The 24,834-nt window shown below is 44.9% G+C and overlaps 1 protein-coding gene across 1 annotated transcript in view; it reads left to right on the top strand.

Annotated features, from left to right (window-relative positions):
- Window positions 1-24,834, top strand: part of LOC132911512 (uronyl 2-sulfotransferase-like) — a 238,650-nt gene that overhangs the window by 102,405 nt on the left and 111,411 nt on the right. The window lies entirely within an intron of this gene.

The following is a 24,834-nucleotide window of genomic DNA, read 5'->3' as shown; positions in this document are numbered from 1 at the left end:
AAGTTGTCGTATTAACTCGAGCCTCGATGTTTGACGTAACGGTATGCACGTCGCCGGTATTTAAATACCAACATGCCACTATCTGATACCAACGAAACCAGCAAAGTTCATCGACCGGGGCTGCGTAATTGATATACAAATCGAATCCACGCGTTTGCGGAAACCGTCCGTTTTTCCGATTTGTCACGCTTCCCTGTATTCGTCGGGCCTGGTATTTTCTCATCTCCGAACTTTCGCACATCGAAACTGTGCTTTGGCTAATTTTCGCAACTTTGTTTCGAAAAATGTGCTCTACCGGCTACGAGTATAAGAATACTCGAGAGTCGCTGAGAAACCATATTGATCAACCTCGCTGATCGAAAGAGAGAGGAAACCAAAGAATATTTCTTAAACCTGTCCGATGATTTATCTTCGCTTACGTTATCCTGCTGCGATGAATAAATAAGCTTGCAGATATAAGCTATTCGTGTGTTTGAAAATCGCACGCTAATTACGTGTCCACGTAAATCAAAGAAACTGTCAAGAAAACAAATTACCGAAAGATTGTCAGATAGATTCGAGTAGAATAAAGTGTGCTCGAATTACATCAACGTAACAGAGTGGTTGGTTTAACCGTAATAGTTATGAGTGACAGCGCATATCGACGAGGCATCGCTCCACGAACGTCGTATCGTAGACAAAGGGAATACGGACGTCTGTGTGAACGCGTCTCGTTCTGCTTACGGTAGCAACGTTGTTGAAGAAGTGCGCGGATCTTGATCGACTTTTTGCCCGGTGAAATAAATTATCGCTTAATCTACAACGACATTTGCGACGATTTGAGCGAGCCGCGGTTAGGATTCGGAGCATTATGACGTTGTTGGCGAGATCCATGAAAAGGGAACGCAAGAAGATCACGAGAATACCGTCTTACGAGCGTCTAATGTGATTTTAATCGAGGAGTTTGAATTTCAAATGCTATCGACTTGCTCGTATAAAGCAACCCGCTGTATACTGGATAAAATTTTAGCGAACAAGGAACGCGGCTCTATTATGACTCCTGATCCCAGTGGCGTATTCGATCATCTTTTTAGTAGCTAGCTTAGTCACGTCATTATGCATAATGCAGATTGATACGATTACAAATTGATACGGTCTAACGTAGAGAAACTACGCCAATGGTTAGCGTAGAAACAGACGCGTTGGGATCGTATTAGGTCCTAATTTTCCATAATGGAAGAGAATCGAGGCGCCACTGTGGCGAAGCGACCGTCTAATCGCGGTCCATTCATAACTGCTCCTCGTCGTTCGTCGCTGGGACAAGCAAGGTATTTTCTAAGCCATGTTCGTGACTTCCGCGGTTAATTTATAGCTGACGTCTCGCAAGGATCATCGATTTCCTAACCTTCCGAATAACTTAGGTAGATACGTACGTTCAGTGAAAACTATTCTTAACAATTTCCACTTTGGCTATGGGCTAACGACGAATATGTGCGCTTGGTAATTGTTATTTTAATTATAAATAATAATAATAACGACGTTTGAATCTTTTTCTGTCCTGCGAGAAAGATTATCTTTACATTAGTCGTAGTTTGATAGTCGACGTGTTTTCGTACGGTTTTGTAAAGAAGATATAATACACCGAAATTTGGATTCACTTTTTCCGACAGTAGATACATTTTTCGATCGGTTGATTAATAAATTACCGAAGTAAAATGCGCAACGTAGATCGTGGAAAAAGCAATATGGCTTTGTATTCCAAGCGTTGCATTTTTATTCAAATATTACTCGCAGTCGGTATGAAATGGCGTGGAATCGCGTTAAATTTCGAATCTTCGGTTCTAAATTCACGCGTTTTATTCCGAATGCTGGTATCCAATTTTGTGCCCTTGCTTTCGATTCCGAATCTTCGCGTCCAATCCTGAACTTTCACATTCTTTTCGAATCCTCACGTTTAACGGTAAAACGTAGAAACGTTGCTTTCGAATCTTAATTTTCTACCTGGTTGCTCGCGAGGACTACGAGGATCGATACAAGTTCTAATCGACGAACAAATATTTCGCGGAACGCGAGGCATTATCGGAGGTCATCCCCCACCGATTCGAGGAGACGATGATGCGTAGATCGCGTGCAATCGGGCAACAAAAGGTGCGATCTACCCCACCCGCTCTCGAGGTCACAGGATAACGGCAACTGTTATGGGAAGCGAGAAAAGGGATGTTTTACAATGAACCGGAGCAGAATCGGGCGTTAACGTCCTTTGAAAGAGGAAACGGCATTGGATCGTGCAAATGAGGGTGCGAGATTCTCCTCGAGGGGTGTTCAGTTGTTTTTTTTTTTGTCTCTCTGATCGATGTTTCTCTTCCCTTCGTTTCCAACATCCACGTTTTTAGATTTTTGTATAAAAACGAGCCACCTTATTTATTAAGCATCACGAGCAGTCGGATCGCGTACACGCGAACGTGTCGACGATTTTTGTAGAGAAAGACAGATAGAGGCGAAAGAGAGAGGAGAAAACAGGAAGAACAAAGATCGGATGGGAAAAGTCGATCAACGAGCGACGATTGATTTTCTCGGTAACGATCGAACGATATCGGGTCTATGAAATGACGGATCGCTGATTGGCACAGAGACGAGGCGAACAGGGTTGAAAGGGAAATGGGGCCCACGGGCCTGACGGGGGCGGATAATGACAGGGCGGTCTCGCGATGCTAAGATGGTCCGCGTTGGAACCAGCTCGCCTTTTGCCTCTTATACGGCCATGTGGCCATCGGGAGATGCTGATGGACTAATAATTACCAAGGAACCAGCTTCGCATATAGCGGCTGGGACCGTCGAAAATGAAGATTCACCAAAGCAGACTAGAGCGAGAGTCGTGTAGCTATCGTCGTAGCAGCTACGTAGCAGGCTGCTTGGCCCACGAAAAGGTGCTTTGTGCTTAATAACCACTACGACCCCCGTATCCTGTTTAGTCTATCGCTATCGAGTTTTGACGAGAAGAAGCAGCCGATTATGTTGGTAAAAAAAGCGATTTAAACCGTCGGCATGAAACCACCGCGTATACAACACGCTCGTAATTTATCGCGTTCGTGATAATGGGAAAAGAGCGTAATAATTGCGGACTGTTTTCAATGTGACTCTGAAAATATTTAACTCGTAGGGTGTAATGATAGTCCGCGCGTCGGGCAACGAGTGCAGTTAAAAAGCAGTATTTTAGCACGGGCACACGGTGTCAACCTGTTCCAATGCTCGTTTCATAAATCAAACACTCACGTGAAGTATGTAATGGAAGAGCGTTGATAACGTGCAAACATTCTTTCAACCATATAGCCTTACAATGTTTCGTTTGCTGCACGCGATTGTTAACTCTCTGTGCCACGCATTTTCACGATCCTGCTTATGCCAAACATCGGAGACAAAGACTTCATTATCGATGCTCACGCCGCGTACGTTTTCGCGCACTTGTACGCTTCATTTAAGCGGAATGATAATTTGTATTTAAGCGGGCCGCTAGAACGCGAGACACTCGGCTGTCTGTATCAGACTTAACGCGACCAATGATACTGACAATATTTCAACTTTGTCAATAAATGTCGACGTTTCACGATACGGTTAGTTTCTATTTAGCGTTACATCGACGATACGTACACAGATCGTCCGAGGGTCGGTCCCTTTACACGTACAACGTTGTCGAGAATCTTCATCTCTTAAGACATGCAAACTTGAACTATAAAATTGATCGATCGAGTTATTCTCAGCGCGAAACGACCCAGACGTGTCATAGTCTAATCGTCGAAAAGAATTATAACGATACACCGACCACGATCAAATAAATACTAGCGTGGCTTGTTTCGACCGTCGTCGACGATTCGTCTCTGCGAACGAACGGCTGGAAGAGGAGGCGCTCGGCAGCGTCTCTTTGAGGCTTTTAAGGTCGAGCAGCTAGTTTTGCCGTGAAACAAGGCGAAGAGAAACTTGTCTAGGACTGATTTACGGACTCGTTGGCCGGGCCGAGGCTGGCGTACAACTCGCGGTTCCGTGTGTATCGTGGTCCGGAATAGAGAGACGCTCTTGGCCAGATTTATGGGGTGTTCCACATGGAGGAGAGAAGCCGATCCTTCGTAACTCATGCGGTACTCGGTTTTCTGTCGGCGCGTAATCCGCAAACAAGGAACTCGCGCCGCTTTTACGAACGCTCGGAAGAATAACAGAACTCGCGCTGGAATCGACTACTTACACGCGAATAATCGTAACAGGCGAATTTTCCAGGTAACATTATGTTTGACGTCATAGCCGTTAAGTTCAAATAACGTTGTTCTACAAATAGCATAAATCGTTGTTCTATTTTAAAACAGTGGTTATTGATAATATAGGAAAGGATTAGCGTAATTGCCGAAGAAACTAATAATTATAGATTATTTGAGGAATGCTATCGTAATGACAATGAACGACACCAAGTTCTAGAGATACGGTAAAGTGAGCTTCGACATTGTAAAAGTCTAGTCTCGCATTTTCTACGGAATAATCAAATTCGTTCTATATTACGTGACTATCAATCTTTCGTTTAGCAACGAAAAAATATTGCGTACTTTGGAACACAGGAAGGAAAGATGTCAAAAAGGAGGAAATGATTCGTATAACCATATGGTAGATTTATTTGAATCCGTGAGAGGCTATCGTGCAAGAACAAGAAAGTAAGCCACAAAATATCTTCCAAAGATAACTGAACAAACTTCTTACCTTTCGACGAGTCGAAATTATTAAGTAGAAAATTATGATCGTCGAACTGCCAATGTAACTATATATTTCACTGTTTACCAAGCGACTAGAAACCAATGGGATAATTTACTTTCAGACAGAAATCGCTCGTAACTCTCGTAACGGAATTTGTCGAGTTTCCAAATATCGTAACGAAATATTCTACCGAGTAGACAAACTTATCTTATGTTAGCCTGAACAGACAGGATTGGCGCGTAACAGAGACATGCCACCGAATGGTGACGAATATTTAAAGCGTGAGGTGGCGACGGTGGCTTTCTTCCGGAACACGCGGTACTTTGAACAAAAGGAGCGAAGAGAGCGTGAAGAATTAGCGCAAAAAGGGGGAAACAATTAGCCTGATGGAGGATCGCCGACAAATTCGCGCGCATGTTCGTTGGAAGTTGAGATTGCAAAATGACGTGCAAACTGAGGGACGCCCTCGTCCGCCCCCTGGCAATACGGTAATCACTATAATTACGTATCGAGCCCTTATATTAATATCCCCCAGCTACGTCTCTCTTTCTCCTTCTCGTGCGCCTCTCTCTTCCGCGACGATTCGTTCGTTCGTTGGTTCGTTCGTGAAGCCTTTAGCCTCGTGAAAGTAGACTTTTTTCCGCAACCTTTCACGCGAACCGATCAACTCCGATTTATTATTGCTGCGAACATCGTTACGCTCGTTAATGAGAGCTTTCGGACCACGTTTCCACGTGGCAGAGCGCGAGCGTCGCGTCACTTTGTACAATCGCTGACAAGCGGAGTCTGCGTAAGCAACGAAGCGTTTGCCATACAGATTCTTCATGTTTGGCCAAATTTTTCCATGACCCCGACCGTGGATCGTGAAATTCAATTGCGAGATCCGATTGGCAATCGCGCAAATTGAATTCTCAACGAGCGCTGATGAATTGGCAACGCGTTAAGGAGACTCGGGGGTGCGTGAGGCTTCGCATTGGCCTCTTTCGCTACTGGGAGATGAACAATTAACGGGAGGGTGTTGCTGGACCGCCCAGGATGTCGTCGCAGAAGGGAGCAGATGCTGTTGATAGATTCTGTCAAACATTACTGGCAGCTTGACAGAAAGCGCAAACTACTTTAATCCACCATAGTCTCGACAACGCTAATTTTTACAAATAATTATTGACAAACTTTACCTCGAGATATTCCGTATCCGTGGAATGTTGAGGTTGTTGGACGGCCGTCGGCGGTATGGTCATGACGTTCTGCGGATGAGCAGGATGCGAATACTGATACGCGCAATTCATGTTTAAACACCTTCAGTCTTGACGAACTATGTTCCGATAGATATAAAAATATATATCAACGAGTCTGTGCACTATGGTTACACGAAACCTCTGTGTTTTAATCGACCGACGATACCGCGGCGCACCATGCACAAAGTGACATTTAAATGTCGAGTCAGAGGATCTCACGGATTAACTGCGAACGAGCGTTTCGAGCACACAGATCAATGATCATGTTTTCACGACGGATCGCTGCGAAATTGGTTCGAGATTGTTACGAAGGAGAAGCTGCCGTTACAGATCCTTCGAGTATCGAGGGAATCTGGTGTCGATGGTGGAGGTCGATCGTGCGGCAGAAGCGCTCCACGGCATCGGTAGTCCGTTCGAAGGTTGCCGTAGCCCCTCGTATATCCTGGTAATCACAGTAATTTCTGTGGCTGTTGGCCACAGAAGGCAACCAGAGGAGGTCAGTCGACAAGGAGGTCGGTCGAGGACGCAGGAAACGCGGACGTTTCGCGTGGTCGTTGCGATGCGTCCTGTGCGATGCGGAAGGAGGTTACAATTACAAGACGGAGGGACTGGAGGTGCAGCTCGCGGCGTGCAACAATTATAACTGAGCTTTTTCGTCCCCCACGTAGAAGAGGAGAACGCGTCTACGGAGGCGGATCCTCTCTCCTTCTTTCCCTGTTTACCGTTCCTCTTCCTTCTCGGTTTCTCTACACCGCGGCACCGTTCTCGTCTTTTAACACGAATAGGTGTCCGTATGGATACGCGAATGCGTGTGCAGCGAGGTCGACAGTGTGCGTGAAACGCCAGTGGTCGGGCCACGTCCCGCAGGAATTCCCACAAGTGTGTGTACCCATCCTGGAAGGTGTTACTGGTGGGGCAGAAGCAGCGCCCGCCCTCGCAACGGTCCTCCTCGTACAACCTCGCGATTGTCTAATCCTTGTGGCAACCCTAACGAACCCTCTCCGTTCCCCCTTTCCCTCTTTTTCTCTCCCTGTCTGTCTCTCGTCCTCCCTCCATCGCACCGCAGACCGCACTCCCGACCAATTAAAACGCGCTGCGATCACGTGGTTCACCGCCGCGACCACCGCTGCTTCTTCTTCTTCTTCTTCTACTTCTTCTTTCTCAGTTTCTCAGCTTCGACTCCGTTCTTTCGTCCCATCGTCTTATATCCTCCTCTTCTAGCTTTCGCTTTTATCTTTGTAGCCGTTGTTTTTACTCCGCATCCTCCACCTCCATATACCCGCCACCCCTTGGGCCGGTTCGCCTTTCGCCAGTACCCCCTTTCTTTTCTTCTTGTACCATTCGTGCCCGTGCCGATACTCGTTCGGGGTCACGCGCGTGGGAGGCGAATGGGCAGATAACGACGACTAGGTCCGAGATATTAGTATATCGTTACGGTCGTGGAACAGGTTTTTCGATTTTACGGAGTCAATGGTAATCTTCCAGGGACGGTATACGCGCAACGATGGGGTTGCCGCGTTCAACGCTCCGGCTCCGACATTTCTCATACGAGGAGTTGGCGCGCGCGCGTTAATGGAATTCCTCGAATAAGCCGGTGGAAAGTAATCGCGGCAATCTCGTTAATGAGATATCGTCTGTTTAAGGGTCGTGGAAGCATGCGTTAAACGTATCGCGTACGCGAGACGCGATTATTCATTGGCGAAAGCTGGCAATTAAAGTTCAATTATCGAAACGCCGTGGCTGTATTTGTCGCTGCGTGTCGTTCGCGCGGTTAATTCAATTTTGCGCGTTTAGAAAATAGCCGGCTATCGGTCGTGCAAGTTAAACAACGAAGCCCTGATATATGTGGTCCTCGTTGAGTTATCGCTTCAATTAAAAACCAGGTGAGAAACTTTCAGAAAAACCCGCCAGCACGTACACGAGATTAATGCGATAAAGTAACTCGCAGCGTAACGTAATAGCAGGATAGTGTGCTCTATCTATCCGTAATGCTCGCGGTTTACGTTACCGCGTCGATGCGCGCCGCTTTTTAGCGTTCGATCTCCGCCAGCGTACCGATGTAACGATCGTAGCCTCGGGATCGAACCTATTATCGTACACGCTAATGATATTGCGTACTCGCCAAGAATTTATCGTGCCACCAACACGACCATTCTCCGTCGTACTCCAGTTCCGACCCTTCTTAGTTATCTTTACGTAACCCTACCACATCATTTTCTTTAATTAAACATCGATTCTCCTTGACGCTCTTCATACACGACTTCGTATAACGCGGTCCTTTCTTAAGCAAATAATCGTCAAAAGAAACATTTGCAGATAAAGGACGAACAAATTCCCAATTCGAAAAGAATTCAACCAACGAAGCAACTGTAGCAACCCCCGAAGAGCAATATCGTCGGTGGAACTCGATTCTAAGCGATTCCCATGGTATTCGGATTTGGATTTTACCTACAACTTCGCTTTATTCTACGAGAATAACGTTTTACGTCTTTATTGCTTAAAAACAGGACGAACTGTTCCATTTAATTGTAACTTCCTGCGTTCTGGGATCTATATAATACGAAGTTCGGAGCTGTATCTCCACCTGCACCTGAAGAGAAAGAAGATAAAGACGTAGAACGATCGAAGAATAGAATATACCGACAACTCGTTTAAACGGCACGTATTGTAAGGCGACATTTAATCCGCGATCTACGACTCGACTTTCTCCATTCGTAGGCTCGGCTGACGCTCCGATCGATCGTTCGCGATTATTCGACTCGATCGAGGATCTTTTGCCTGGAAATCGCTTCGAAAGTAAGCGCTACGTTCGGATATTTTGCCCTCTTTCTTTCTTCCACGATTCGGACGAGCGATGTTCCCCGTTTCAGTGTGAATTACTCGAGCTAGTTTAACAGCGACAAGGCCTGAATGAACGAGACGGCGAGCAAGAACGCTTGGGTGAACGGATGATTGCCGGTGAATGGATTCGTATTCTCCCTCAGACGCATAATGCCAAAGTGCTTCTTGCTCTTTCTTCGTCTCCCTTCGCTTGTAACTCGATACAGTGGGAACCGCGTGTGATCTCCATTCACCACCGGCTAGAATGTTATGGAAGGACCGAAAGGATTGCTTCGCTGACACCGCGGCTTCCCTCGCCGACAAAGTCTTCCGTCTCCCCGAGCGGGATAGTTGAAGGGATTTCGACGCTCTTTAAACTTAGTCGATTGTCGGACTTTTATTTTGCGCCTCTCGTGCACACGATACCACCACCCTCCTGTTCCCTTTCAATGCCATCGGACGTCACAAAGTACCGACGCCCCTTAATCGTTCGGTAATTTTAGACTTCCCCGTCGAGATATTTCACGGCATTTTTTCGATATTTTAAACCAGTTAAAAAGAGAGAAGAAAATACATATATCGATAGATTAATTGATAGATTCTTAAGAAATATCGGTAAATATATACCTATGCAATGACGTACAAGTGCATACGCATTATAAATCTCCGCATCATGATGCGGATCAATAGCGGAGTATTGTAGTAAACGTGCTTCACCGAAGCCTAAATGATTTCTGAAACTCCAGCCTGTTTAACGAGTACGTTAACGTTGGCCTACTTAAGGGTGCGATTGATCGAGGGTGGTTGTACGGTTGCATCACCAGAGAGCCTTCTTCGTTCGATTCGATGCCGCCTACAAATGCTACATTCTCCTATCGGAAGATGTTTAACGTTCGAAGAAATCGAAGATCGGTTTACCCCCGAAAACCAAATGATTTCTTAAACTTCCAGCGTTTCAGCTCGTTTAACGAATGAGTTATGTTGGACTAATTAAGGGCACGATTGATCGAGGGTGGTTGTACAGGCTGGCCCCCCTGTAAACGTTCCCGGTTAGAGGTAGGTCGATCTATCGATATTCGACCAGGTGGCGCCAACGAGGTTTTCCGAAACGACGTAAACGCCGATCGCGTTAAGGGATGATGAATGAGGGGCCGGGGGATGGCACGAGAGTAGACGGAAAGAGGCGTATCGGCGTAGAATCGCGGCACACGGGATCCACGATGAAAAATTGTGCCGGTGGAGACTCGTGTGTTCCCTCGGATATGAAACTGCCAGACGGATGGACGGACGGACGAAAAGAACGGATGGTCGTTCTTTTCGTGCGCGAGCGGGCTCTAGCGCTCTGTTATTATATCTTTCTCCCTTTCTCGTTTCTCTTCTCTTTTCTTCGAGTCTTAGAGAAACGGATCGGCGTTCGGGACAGCGCGTTACCGACGAGAGAGAAAGAATAATAGCCTCCCCCTATGGTGGCCGCGGCCTACAATTAAAACTCTCGCGCGTTCCCAAGGGCGGGAAGGGCTCTCGTCGGTGCACGCCGGTTAATCGACTCGCTCAATGTCCAGCTCTCGTGCACCAACCTCTTCACCCTTGCTGTCTATGAGACGATCCACCGATTTTATTCGGCATTCGTGGGTACAAACTATTCCAGGAAAATAACAGTCGATCGAGAATGCGACCGGTTTCAGGGAGCATTACGCGTTAGAGTGCTTCCGGAATACATCGATCGAACCCTCTTTTCTGTCGTCCGGAAAGGGAAACATTCGTTTTGCTAAGAACACGAGAAAAAAGCCGGAGATAGGGAAACGGGGGTACTCGGTACTGAACGTAAAATACGTCGTTTAGATAGACGCAAAGTTGCGAAACGTAGCATATTTCAGTTATCCAAGAAAAAAAACGTATCCTGTCTCTCGTTACGGATAGTTTCACCGTTTTGCAAACGAAGAGTAAGACGTTATATCGTTGGTCAGTTATGTTCGTTTCCACGGTGAAACGACATGCTTCCTTTTTTCGAAACGTACGAATGTGCTGTTCTTCACGGAGGGAAACGAAGCGTCGTATTTTCAATCGCGTCAAAGACAAACGTATTCTTCTTCTTAGACGAATGAAGGTTTTCACCGAAACGTAGATGATTCCTATATTATATTCCTATTCCTTTTTTAACATCGCTTTTCATGACGCATCTCGATATGTCGGTACAAAAAATAACGAAATGGGGTGAGATTAATCGGTGTTTGCAACAGGCAGACGAGGTCCTATTAATTCGTTCACGCCGGGAGAGAAATCTAGTCCTTATCTGCCGACGTCGAGAATAATCCGGGACCGTGGCATGGCTCGCGGTGAGAAATGGAGGTGATCAGTTGCTGTCGGGTTAATAATATAAATTAGCGGGCACAGATCGGAAATAGGTATGGTACTCGGTCGAATGGCAAGGATCAGGGAAGGAAAAAAAGAAAAGAAAAGAGAGAGAAACGAGTACATGGCACGGTGGCAGTTGCTCCGGTGGTTTGGTCCGCATTACGGGTTACGCGGGCGGGGTAATCACGATGATTCCAACTTCGGGGTCGGTCATCATCTCGTCACCGCGTCACCCGCGGCCAAAAAATCGTGGCACGCACGTCCTTAACCCTGTGCACGTTCTTTGGGCATCAACAGCTTCGCCACCATCGACAACACCGAATGGAAACCACCGGAGAAACAGGATGCAGCGAATGCTTTATGGACTTATCAATCATTTGGTAGCGCCGTGCAGAGAGCTGAGAGTTGCCCTATGTTTCTTGCCGATTTGTAGCCTGTTATTAGGGAGGATTGAAAGATTCCGGGGTCAGGAGGAATCGAGCTTCATTCACATGAATTTACACCGGTCATTTCGCCTACGACGCGATCGACGACCATCTCGTGTGAATTTTTTTTCCTTCGGTCATCATAATTCACCGGTATCGCATCAGAATATAAAAACCGATTCGTAGGATCTATGGAAATTGAGATATTTCAGGCTGAGAATCGAACGAGCTCTATTCGTATGAATTTACAGCAGGCATTTCGTGCAAGACGTACACTCCACTGTATTTGTATTTCTGCGACGTCTTCTGGTTCGTTTACAGAAATTTATTTTCATCAAAATCTAAAAATCGATTCGTAAGAAATAATCCGAAGGAAAGTAACGAAGAACCATTTTAACAGATTCGTTTGAGTTCAGAACGATGTACCAAAATGGCGCAGACTCCTGGCATCTCAACAGCGGCGAGGTTTGCGAGAAGGTGGGCCGAGGTGCGAGCAAAGGTGATATATGCCGCGATGTAGCTTCGTGGTAGGAAGACGGGCGACGAGTGGGGCACGTAAAGTGATACGTGGGTGTAAAGTAAGATGGTGGCTGGTCAATGGATATACCGAAGCCAGTGTCGAAAACGATGTATACACGAGGGTGAGTACATTTTCGTAACGTAACTTGTAAACCCTCGGGAAAGGGTGAAAGATCGTCTTACGGATCGATCGGAGAGTAAATCTCCCACTCGTGTCGCGAATCTGGTTTCGCGTCGGAAGAAAGGATTTGGTCTCTCTCTTTGTGGGTGGACTTGACCAAAACGCATCTACGTGTGCTCGCGTATGAATGTACTCGCATTTTGACCGGGCGTGTAGGGGGCCAGGGACGGCCGCGGCAGGGCCCCAAACCCGGTAATTAAATAGCTGAACCCTGCAATTAAGGCCACTAAATCGTGGCGGACCATGGACCTGACCAGCGAAGGGCCCGCCAGACACAAAAAACAACGTCGAAACGTTGCTTAAGCCAGCGCGAGCGAACAGAGCACAAGGATGTACGAAGCGAGACCCGAGACGTCGACGTCGACGTCGCGGGGGTGGTTTGGTAATATGTGGGAACCTAATCGAGAAAAAATGCCCTTCTGCCTAGACGCGATCTACGAGCATCTACCCTGATTGCCTACTTGGTTCGCACGCTCCTTTCACAGTCGGCTTTTGCCAACGCGATGGTAGAATCGTTTGGATGAGCCGCGTTTCAACGCAACAAGGGACACGTTTGTCTTCCGTGGAAAGTTTAAGCGATGTTTCTATAGTTTCCAAGTTGTCTTGCTAGAAGTTTTCACGTTGACGACTGTACGAGAAAATAATGGTACCAAGTTGAAGAACAAAGATCTTGTGCATTCGTCAAACGATACTAAATTATGGAGATTGTCGCAGTTCTCGCGACAGAAAGATCCAAATTATAAAAGCAAAAGATGAGTCGTTATATAATAAATATAAAAATACATTTTTGTTAAAACTGGCGCTGTCTTCCTCAATTTTATGCTATTAATTTTCCATTAATTTTAATTCTTCGTTTCATTAATTAAAAACGTAATTCAATTCCTAAGAAAAAAGAAAAAAAAGAAGTTTGTCTCTCGCCAACTTATTTTATGAAATTTCTCATACGAATAATAACGCGAAGTTTAACAATCTTCGTGTTTCCGATGAATACACCTGGTTCGGAATTTGTCAAACATTTCCTGTTTTCATCAAGCGGCACAATTACGTACGAGTGTATAGACAGGAACGAAGATAATAGTAACAAACTGTCTTCCTTCCTGTTCCAGACGAGGCCGGCGGTTTCTTCCTCGTGCACGTTACCACCGGAATGCATCGTGATTTCCGTGTATGCAAAATCGAGCGTGCACACGCACTAACAGCTCTCGTGGCGTTAGATGGATGACCGAGCATCACGCTCCCCCGTCGTATTAAAATATCAGAGAGTCACCCCCGCCCGTTCGTCCCTCGCTTCGAGGTTACCCCACGTTCGTCCGTTGCCTCGGCATTAAATCAACCACCCACCAGCCCTCGGGTTATCTTTCAAGCCTATCTGTGGACCGGCTAAGATATCGCCAAGTCTCCCCGCTTTCCAACCGACTCTCTTTGCATTTGTAGTAAATCTACGAGCTCTCCTCTTTCACGATAGCGGTGCGAAAAAAAGAACAAGGTAAGAAATCTCTTCGACTTACGATACTTATTCCTTCGATTTATAATACTTATTCCTTCGACTTGGTGGTTACTTTTTTCCCAACAAGAATTTCGTTCTTGCAGGCTACTTTCTCGAAGAGATCTCGGCACGAGAAATTCTGTTCGATTAAAGCGTAGCAAGCGTTTATTGATTCGTGTCGTCCAGAGGTATCGTGGTTAGCGATAAGACGCTCTGCACATCACCATGTTCCACACGTCATTCACTGCACGTGTAATTTGCACGCGCGTGATTTGATTACGTCGATCCTGAACAAAGCTACGTATACCTGAGCCGGTACTTTAACTCTCACGCTGCGTAATTAATTTCCCCAACTACTTTTGAATCTCAATCCTCGAAGAACACAGATCCTTCTCACAGATTCTCGATTAGTTTTTCTTACTAATAAAAGGAAAATCCGACTTTTTACCAAACTGGTAGCGATCGACTATAACGAAGAGTCGCAGCGTAAAGGTAAAATACAACCCTCGTGAGCATGCAATCGCGATTCGAGTTTCAAAGACGAGCATTTTTTGTTCTGTGTGCGTAGGTAGGATAAAGCGTAAATTTAGTTGAACGCTGTGTTACATGCTGGCGTACGTTATCCACGAAAAAAGATTTGCGATGAAATATAAATTAGCAGGTGCACGGGTCCTTTCTCGAAAGACTGGTCCAGCATCCCGAATCAAGCAGACAATTTAATTTTCTAATTATCGTGACGTTCGACCGATCGAGAAGGTATGGCATCCTTATCTCGATGTAACATCTACGCGCGTATAAAGGCTAATGGATCCACGTGATCCGTCCCGGCTCTCCAGACTCAATCTCGACTAATATCCGTGCTAGGTGCTGGTGTCGGTCTACACGGATACCCGCTCACAAAGTAAACGTGGATCAACGCGGACGACGAGCCGGAGTACAAGGGTGAGTCGGAGGATGCCTGCGTACTGCACTGCGGTAAATTAATTGATTACTGCACGTACCCACGTACAACCATTCTCGCCAAAGAGAAGCTTGGCTGTTGTGCGAATAAGCGACGTAGAGAAGGAGAAAAAGGAAGGATAAGCCAAGTGCAGAAAATACCGGCATCATTGGAAATCCATAAATAATAATACGAACAGAACCGAATCTGCATTTTCTTGCACGATAATTTAGTAATTAACGATGTTAGCGAATCGATAAGTTACGGGTTATAGGTTACGGATCTTTATTTTAAAACTGTGCAATTTTGAATGATCCGGCAACTTATAATTGGCAAAATTTCATTTGGTTATAGAAGAGAGTTGGTCGATACCGATGAATTGCGATTTGTGGCCAATAACATTGACAATATCGATTCGATTCAATAATATCGGTTGGTTCGATCGTACAATGGAGATCTCTTCTCGCTACTCTTGAATCGTTCGGATGACTATTTCAATTTCGTTCGATCGCTGAGCTTCAAACAGTTTCAAAAGTGTGTGGAATCAAAATTTTATTAAAGGAATCACGATGACACGATTAGGAATGTAAAAAGGTGAAAATTCTATGGTCGTAGGTATTATTTTTGAGGTGCAGGTTGTTGAGAAGCAGCGCAGATTAGATAGATAGATTGAATTCTTCGGGTCGAATGAGAATCAACGGCGTGAAGTTACAAAGTCGAAGAACGGTTACAAGCATCAGGAGAACGGAAAGATGGCACGTCGTATTGTAGAGTCACCGAGACGAAAGGAACAAGCGATCACCCGCTGGGAAGGCGCATGCTGCGAAAGATCACCTCCCGGTCGAACACACCTTCGCGGCATTGTTGGACCGCGGGTGGTTTCGATCTTTACAAATAGGTTGCTAATGCAATAGGATGTACGGTCATGTAGGCGCTAAGTGGAAAGCGAGAAGTAAACTCGGCTGTCGATCTTCGATAGGGTGTCCCTCTTTCGATCGATGCCGGTCAACTCACCCCCTGCGGGTGAGACCTCGATAATATCTGGATTACATTAACGCGCGAACCAACGTGTAAACTTTTCTAATCTTTCTCCATTTCGATGTTTCGATATTCTGTATCTAAGAGTAAGCTTATAATTTACAATAGGCGTATAACGTCGTTTAGAAAGTATCCGGCCACTCGTTTCTTCTCGACAGCATGTCGAGTTCAATCACGAGTTTATGGGGAAAAATGTACGATTATTTTGTCGTTTATCGTTGTTGCAACTATACGTCGTAACAGATTAATTGACTATTTTGAAGCAAGTTGTTCAATTTTCTCAAGTACCAGTCAAACGAAGAAGATTCTCTTTCTGCTCGACACGGATCATCGATATTATACGTTGCACGAAACTGACGACGAAACGAGCTACCAGGAGCCACGATACCTTCGCAGAACGTTCGCTACAAATACCAAAATCTGCAAAACGGTTTCCGCGAATTTGGATTTTCAGAGAATCGCGTCACAGCTGACTAGCTAAGTGATATCTCGTGCCAAGGATTGTTCGGGTAAGACGCAGACCGTGCGATTATGGAGAAATATGCAGCCGTTTAAAGTGGCATGGTAAGTCGTTGCGACCGCAATCACGGGTTCTAAGTAGCGAAGGGAAAACACGACGTAGCTTACAGAGAGGGTTCTTACGGTAGTTGCTCGTACGTGTTGGCTCGCGTTCGACTTGCGGCCGAGGTCCGAGCTATGGTCCGGCTGGGCTTGCCAGCGGTTAGTCCGCGGTTACCGCGTGGTTATCAAGTTAACCTTTTACCTCGAAGCCGCGCGAGCTCTCGATGAGGTTTGCGGCCGACCGAGAAGGAACGTCGGAACGGAAGAAGAAAGAGCGACCGAGGTGTGAAACCGCTCCAAAGCAAAGAGGCAAGAAATTGCGCTCGATTATCCTCCTGGTAAACGTGGCCAGTCCGCGATCAGTTCCTCTCATCTGTCTGGTAGACCTTCGATAACGATTCGACGAAAGTCTCTCTGTACTCTCCTTCTCCTCTGTTCCTTTTTCGTTTCCTTCTTATCCCTCCCTTTTATCCCTTTCTGCAACCCCCTACCACTGTTTGGTTTCTCTGCGTTGCCGCGAGTAGACGCAACCACGTGTGTGCACGTAATGGAAGCCAATAACGGGCAACAGGTATACCGCTGAAACGGGCACAAGAAAAAGGACGATCAGGGTAGGAGGAGGAAGGGGGAGAGGGGGAAAGCGCGAACGCGTATATATACTTTATTCATTATCCGGTTTGTAATTCATAACGCGCCATTAGTCATATTATTATAGTATTTACTCGCGACCCAATAGCGGGTGTCCCGGGCGTAACTCGTTATTACACCGTAGCGCGCGCGGTAATTACCGAGTTCCATGTGGAAAGGGAAACTTCGAACTATGTACGTGCATGTAGGTGCGAACTGCAAACGCCACGGAATACACACGGTTACTCGCGCCTATTAACATCATCGCTCGTGCCAAGAACGGACAATTATTCAGCGTGCTTCGGTCTCCACTTCGCGACCCTGTTAACCGCTCCAATTTTATCGTTTGCCACTTCGTTTCGTGGCAATTTAGAAACGTGGCTGTCTGAACACGAGTCTCGTATTGCCGTACTCGGGCTGCTCAGATTGCGCAACATGTCCATGAGTGGAAAATAAGAAATAACGAAAAGGTTAGAGCAAAGTGATCGCAAACCGTGTTAACTCGGACGCTGGTAAACGGTACCGGGCCAATAGGCAAGGAACAGTGTAGCTTTTCAGTACACACGTTGCACGAAGACGAGGAGTTATGGCCGCATTCGTCTCCATTATCCGGTGAATCATTGAGGGAACGACCTAACCTCCGACGTTCGAGCTTTAACAGCACCAATTCTTGTACGTCGATATCCTTTGCCAGCCGACTCGAACACCGGCGTACCTCTGTTCAGACCGGTTATATAGCCAAGGCGCATTATTGTTTGCATAAACGCGATCCGTAAATCTCCCCTCGTTCACCGATTTGCAATTCCCTCTTCGCATGTCCGACGCTTACGTAAATGCGCGTACGACACACGCGCGCAGCACATATTTTATAGAGATTTCTAAGAAACCACCTGCCTCCGTTATGGATTATCGCCGCACGAACGTTCCATTTCTTTTCTGTGATTCCGTCGTTACAACGATCATATACCAGCGAAATTTTCGAACCTTATCGCGATTCTTGGCGCAACAATATCAATCTTCGATTCACAGTCGACGTGCATAGCTCTATTTCTTAAGAGCATCGTATTGTAATCGCGAATATTTTTATACGTAAATTCTACGTCATTGTGTTGTGTCTCGTTTCTTTCCATCCAGAGTATAAGATGGCTAGATTAATAAAAGCGCGAGCGAATGCTCGTTTTTATGAAACTACCCCAGCAAAATAAAACACAGAGATCTACTTCGATAGAAATGCGACAAACTGGCCTCGTGAAAACGTTAAATATTAATCGGTCGCAACGGTCGACAGATTCTTAAAATAAGCACGAGTGCAACATCGACAATGTACTTTTCCTTGAGAAAGCCGAAAGTACAAGATCCGGCAGTTTGGCTTGGACAAATAACACTGTTCGACGAACTCGATAATAACTCTCATAATTCTTTCCCTTTCCCTGCCCGTACTTTTCGCCCGCTCCTTTTCTTCGCCGCGAAACGCTTTATCGATTTAACATCTCGCCACATTCCATGACCGTGGCCGCGATGAATTATCGCGTTGCGTATAAAATGCTTTATTTGTCATCTCGATAATAACCATACCAGGGGGCTGGCCAGCGAAACCCGTAACGTGATCCAAGATCGTACTACCTCGTAGTCCGTCCGATGAATAGGCGAAAATAAGCGCGCCTTACAGTCTCTCCAACTATGCGAACCATTTAACAATGCGCATACGAATACGCGTCATTTAAATTCATTTGTAGTCCGACGTGAGATTTATCACGGAGATATTACGCTGGAAAGCAGATTCCTGCGTTTTGCGAGCGTCGCGTCCTGTCGTTTCTTGGACACGTACGTTCGACAGTCTTATGGATATGCGACGCGCGTCGATACTCGATCGCTCCTCTTCGACACAGAAAAAGAAAAATCCAATCGAGAGAAAGACGGAGAATCGTCGGCATCATTTTGTATCATTTTCCCGCTACACACGCTTCCATGATAAATCATCCACTTTGGTCGGTAGCGTGGTTCATGTTTTGTCCGGGGCAACTGCGACCGTTCGTGTTCGATCGGCGTTCAGAGGCTGTCAATAGATTTGCTGCTGGTAATTCGAGGATAAATTTCCCTCGTTGTGGCCGCGCGCGTGTTATTATTTCGCGTCGTGAATTTCAACGAACACATGCGTGCGTGCGATTCTATCTCGTGGTTATTAACATCCGCGGTATTTCGTATAACGCTCGGATTTCTCTCGCCGAGAACATCCGATCCGCTTCTTCTTCAAGGGGGCGACTCTGCAGGGGTGATAAACATTAGGAAAGAATCGATACTTTCTGTTGCATTTTTTCAAACAACATAGTTTTAACAATATGTGTGTGCGTGTGTGTGTATGTAGAATTCTATATCCTTAACAATTAATAAGATTGTATCTGATCGAAGAACGTGTATTACGCACTGTGGTGTTACAATGGCACGAAAAACTATAATTTTCTTCCAACTTTTTGCAATGTATTAAGATCTACTTAACAGATTGGATGAAAATTTTTCACACGTCTTTGATATAATTATAGATGTTTTATCGAAATAAATCGACTATGTTCGAACGGTAGTCAATGTTATTTAAAGATAAGTCGACAAGATATAATTATATAATTCCACAATATATCATTCCAACTAATTTATTTTAATTTATTTATTTCGTGCTGGGTGGTCTGGTTAAGTCATTCTATAACGATTCAGGAAACTGTCTGGATTTTCTCGCTCAGTTTTCCGAGCGGATTGGCTCCGAGTTGCCCGACGATTGAGAAACCATTTCGATGGTGAGAGACAGAAAGAGAGAGAGAGAGAGAGAGAGAGAGAAACCGTACGAACGCCTGTTAATCTCAATAATGCTCGCGCAAAGCGGATGCGCAAGCTCGTAAATCGGTATCCCCTGTGCAACATCCCCTTTCTTCCAGAGAATTCATTCCCCCTTGGTTTCTCGTCGAACGTCTGGCTTGGTCGTTCACGGCCACGAGAATACCACCGACGACGAGGAGAACACGAGACACGGTATTTTCTCGACACGAGTCGGCAAAGGTCCAAGCCGCATACATAATTTATACAATTAGCCGAGGTGTCTGCCGTGTCCGACAGAATATGGAGCCTGAGTGGACTGACACGGCGCCAGGAACGCGAATACCATGTCGTCGAACGATCGCGCAGAATCTTTTCTAACCTCGTTTCCAGGGATCCTGCGCCGTAGAAAAATTTCTAGATTTCGTGACGCTTATCGTTGACTTTGCTACTAGTTGTGACATTCGAGCATTGTAGCGTTCCGAAGTAAGTATAGTAGAATCTTGATTATGCGAACTAATGACGCACGCTGTTCGGATAATCAGACTTTTCGGATAACAGAGCAACGTAGTATTTAGACAAGAGGAGGTGATTTATTTCCAACTATTTTATGAATATTGGTATTGTTGTAAAGAACCGTATTCGAAGTTTCCATCGATTCTTATTATCGTTTTATTGAACGATTTTGTTATTCCATTGATTCGTTAATCATCACGTGGCAGTAAAAGAGCTTTTTTTCGGTTGGTTCGTAGCTTGAAATAAATACTGTAAAAAACCTATCGCTATGAAATAAAATACTCGATGCTCGTTATAACGTTGGACGGAAGTTAACCGATGTTCCGATAATCGATCGAATCGTTAATGGCAGTTCTGATAATGGAGACTCTACTATAATATCCAATTATAGAAAAGGTAATAACTGTGTCCGTAATTGCATGGCAGAAGAATTACACGTAATTAAAGCACGAAGTTGTGGATCTACAATAAGGTTTATTTTTCTACAATCACTTAATTTTCATTGGACGATCAATTAAGAGGTAGATCGTTGTTCAAGATATCGACTACGTCATGTTGCGAGTGCCGTTTCTTACTACTAAAATGCATCGCTATCGATAAAGTTGGAAAAATTGGTAAGAATCGTCTGTGTTCTAAACCCTTCGAATAGTCGTTCAATAGATCATTGCCTTTCTCCTTATTTCTATCGAGAAGATGAAATTTAGGTCTTACGAAACGAAACGAAACGAAACGCGATATCAATTTCGCGTCTCGTTTACAAACAGATGAAAAAATCGGCAGAATTTTAAAGATTCAGGTAGAGACAATGGAGAAAGGTACGGGAGATCGGTGATCTCTCGCAACACCTTACGCGTACGTATCTTGTTGGTTTCCTGATACCAAGGAAGGCTGTGTAAAACCTTCTTTGGTAGATCTTGTGCTCGTAGAACGGGAGAAAAAGATGGTGAGATGGAGAGAGGAGAAACAAGACCGAGGGAGTTGGAAAGAGAGAAAAGAAAATATAAAACGGATGTCCGCAACACGATCACGTGATCGGGATTTTATGGTCGGTGAGTAAGAGCGTAATTACGTGCAATGGAATAAAGTGGAGAAGTCGGTTATCGACGTATCTTCATCGTATTCGTTATAACATTGTGGGAAATTGAGCTGGCAACCGCGTTATAAATATTGATGTTTACACTCATTACAGAATTTATACTGTATGCCCTGGTAATTATTCTGTCGATAGCGTTGCGCGTGCGATAATTATCGTGTTAGATACCGAGTTTGCCCTGTTTAGAGTTTGAGCTGTGCGCGCTTTTCAGATTTCAAGCAAATCGCACGATCTTTATCTTCACTCGCTTGCAAAAATGGAGAAAAAAGACGAACGAAGGTAAGATCGCCGATACATAAATCTTATGGCTAGAAATAAAAACAACTATACGTTTTTTACGTTATTAAATGTATTCGAACGATGTAATCGTACATACCGGCACTTATAGTAATAAATGTTAATGAACGGACGTTACTTATATTATTTGATTATTTATACATCGATAAAGTGTCACCATAACGCGAATCCTGTCTTGCTATAAGTTGCAAAGTAACATAATTAATTGATTTCCTTCTATACATATTTAATTACATTTGTATATACACTTGTATTTGCTTATGTACATACACTTATTACCGTAAGCGTTTCATATGATAGATAGACAGTCACATATACTTGAATATATACACTTGAAAATTTTGGTCCCTCGTTGTATTAGGTTGTTCGAAAAATTTCTTTCGTTTTATAAGAAAATCATAGACGCACAATGTTTTCTGTTTTATATCAGTTTATCGAACACGAACATAATAATACAAAATAGAACGAAACGAATCACACCTAATTCGATAAAATAATATAAAACAGAAATTGTTCTTCATCTGTTATCACCTTATGAAACGAAAGAAACTTTTCGGACAACCTAGTAGCTACACATATAGTAGGTCGACTGTCGACGAAAGGACAGAAAGGCTGGCCACGATTGCAAAGTGTAAGACACGAACGCGATTCGACGCGTAGATCGCGTCCCTGTTCGTGTCCACGGGAAAAGTGTGGATCCTCGAAGGAACTCTCCGAAACGTTTTATACGACTGGCAAATTTATGGCTACGGGGAAGGAGAAGCGAAAGTAACGGCGACGCCAAGGAGAGACGCGGTACGCTCTAGGGGAATCGACTTCCAGACAGGTCAAGATATATCGATACATAAACATCGATATCGACGTGCAAATGACGGTATACGTGGGCGCTTTCGTGCACAGTTTCCGTCGATATGTGTACGTAGGTGGATCGCAGAGCCTATCTAGCATCCGCGATGCTTGGATGCACCGATGTCGCTGAACGAAACGAGTCGCTACATCGCGTCGCGCCGAGCCCGGATCGACTCTGCTCGTGCGAGCGAACCAGCTGCCCTGTAATCGCGATTCGCGCACTGCAATAATTATTGCCTTTGCTCTGTCATCAGCGGCGACATCTATATACAACCACGCTATCCCGATGCTGGTCGCCGTCAACGGCAAGGAAAAGGGGGCCAACAGAAATAACTCACGCGTCCGCGTAGCTGTACGCTGAATAGGGGTAAGGGTGTTCGTGGAACGAGCTCGCATGAACGACTGCGGGAAAAGCCGGCTTCATCAAGACCATATTGTGCGATGGTTTTATAATCAGCGTCGTGGTTTCGTTACGGGCTCGTCGACATCCAGTCGAGCTCGAATACTTCTTTTTTTCGCTAGACGATGTCAGGGTTCGGCGAATAGAAGAAGAAAAATTACCAGATCTGGATAATTTAAGCGAAAAAGGCAGAACAAAGAACGGAACGAATCGTTCACTCGGCCACGTGTGAAGCTACCTGATGTTGATACTTGAAACTCGTTATAACTCGTGACGAGTTTCAATACGTCGCAAAAGAAGGTTTATAGATCGATTGATCAGATCGGAACCTTCTATAAGTATCACGAGGAAAAGAAACGATAGCTTTAAATAGACTATACGCCTGAACGCTGGTTGAACAGCTTCGAAACTCTGCGAGCATTCTACAAGATGTTTCGTATCATTGCGATATTATTTGTAAAATTCTAAAGAATAATCTTCCCAATTTTCACGCGATATCGAATAACAATAATCAGATCCCGGAAGAGAATAAAAAGATAATTTTGAAACTGCTTGTGCCACTGTATCTTACGATTGTAATGCCTGCCTATAAAAGGTAGGAAATGTGATTTATCGTGTTTTTCCCCCTCGTATTGACTTTGATCTCATCGCCAACCTCAACGACAGACGAGCGTGAAACGAGAGGCGTGAAAATCACGCGAAAGCGGACAATTCTAACGAACTCGAGGAAGATTTTCATTAAAACGTGTGTTTACGGAGACTATTATAGGAATTAATACGCACGAGGTTAAGTGGTCGGCAAGGCGAAAGTGGTGAACTCCGTCGGCTATCGTATTATGGTCGGTGATTTAGTCGACGCGTTAGCAGCTGGTAATATCTCCGCGACGGGACTCGCGTATCTTACCGTCATCTTTACATCTCGCGTATTTCCATACAAGAGTGGCGGCATTTGAATATCCCCGTGTCCCCCTGCGCCCTTCTTCTTGCTCGAAACCAGACGGGCCTGCACGCCCGAGCGAATTACATAGCCGACATCGGAGCGTGGCGATCTGATATCTCCTCGACCGATGTAACGCTGCTGCGTGAGGCGCAATGACTGGCGAAAATATAACAATTTTGACAGCGCGTCTAATTAACATGCCATCGAGTCTTTCGCCAACAGAGACTCTCTATTGTTTCCTTGATCAACTTATTTACAAAAAAGCCCCTCGAAATCTTTGGTGATACATCGATCGGGAATATTAAAGCGTACGTTATTCGCGAAAATATAACGATGTTGACAGCCAGTCTAATTAACGTGCCATCGAGTCTTTCCTTAGCAGAGACTCTCTATCGTTTTCTTGATCAACTTATTTACAAAAAAGCCCCTCGAAATCTTTGGTGATACATCGATCGGGAATATTAAAGCGTACATTATTCGCGAAAATATAACGATGTTGACAGCCAGTCTAATTAACGTGCCATCGAGTCTTTCGTTAGCAAAAACTCTCTATCGTTTTCTGGATCAGTTTATTTACAAAAAAGCGTCTCGAAATCTTTGGTGATACATCGATCGGGAATATTAAAGCGTACGTTATTCGCGAACACATAACGATGTTGACAGCGAGTCTAATTAACGTGCTATCGAGTCGTCCATTGCCAAAGATTGTCTGTTGTATCTTTGATCAATTTACCTCTAGAAAATTTCACGGAGAGTTTGATAATACGCGGTATAAGAATTTCGAAGGATATGTTATCAGAGAAGATATAACAATTTCGACGGCAGGTCTAATTAACACGCAGTAATTATACTACCAAACGCTGTTTATTATCTTCTCGATCAATTTTCTTTGTAAAAAGTCGCTCGAAATCTTTGGTAATAGGCTGATTGAGAGTTTTAAAGCGTATGTTACGGGACTGGTAACGAGAGCTCGATGACAGCAATGTTTCCAAACGAACGAACACTTTTCTATGGGAACGATCGCGTTACAGGAT

Source organism: Bombus pascuorum, chromosome 10 (assembly GCF_905332965.1).
Source record: "Bombus pascuorum chromosome 10, iyBomPasc1.1, whole genome shotgun sequence".
Classification (NCBI taxonomy): domain Eukaryota; kingdom Metazoa; phylum Arthropoda; class Insecta; order Hymenoptera; family Apidae; genus Bombus; species Bombus pascuorum.
This window is presented reverse-complemented; position numbering and strand designations above follow the sequence as displayed.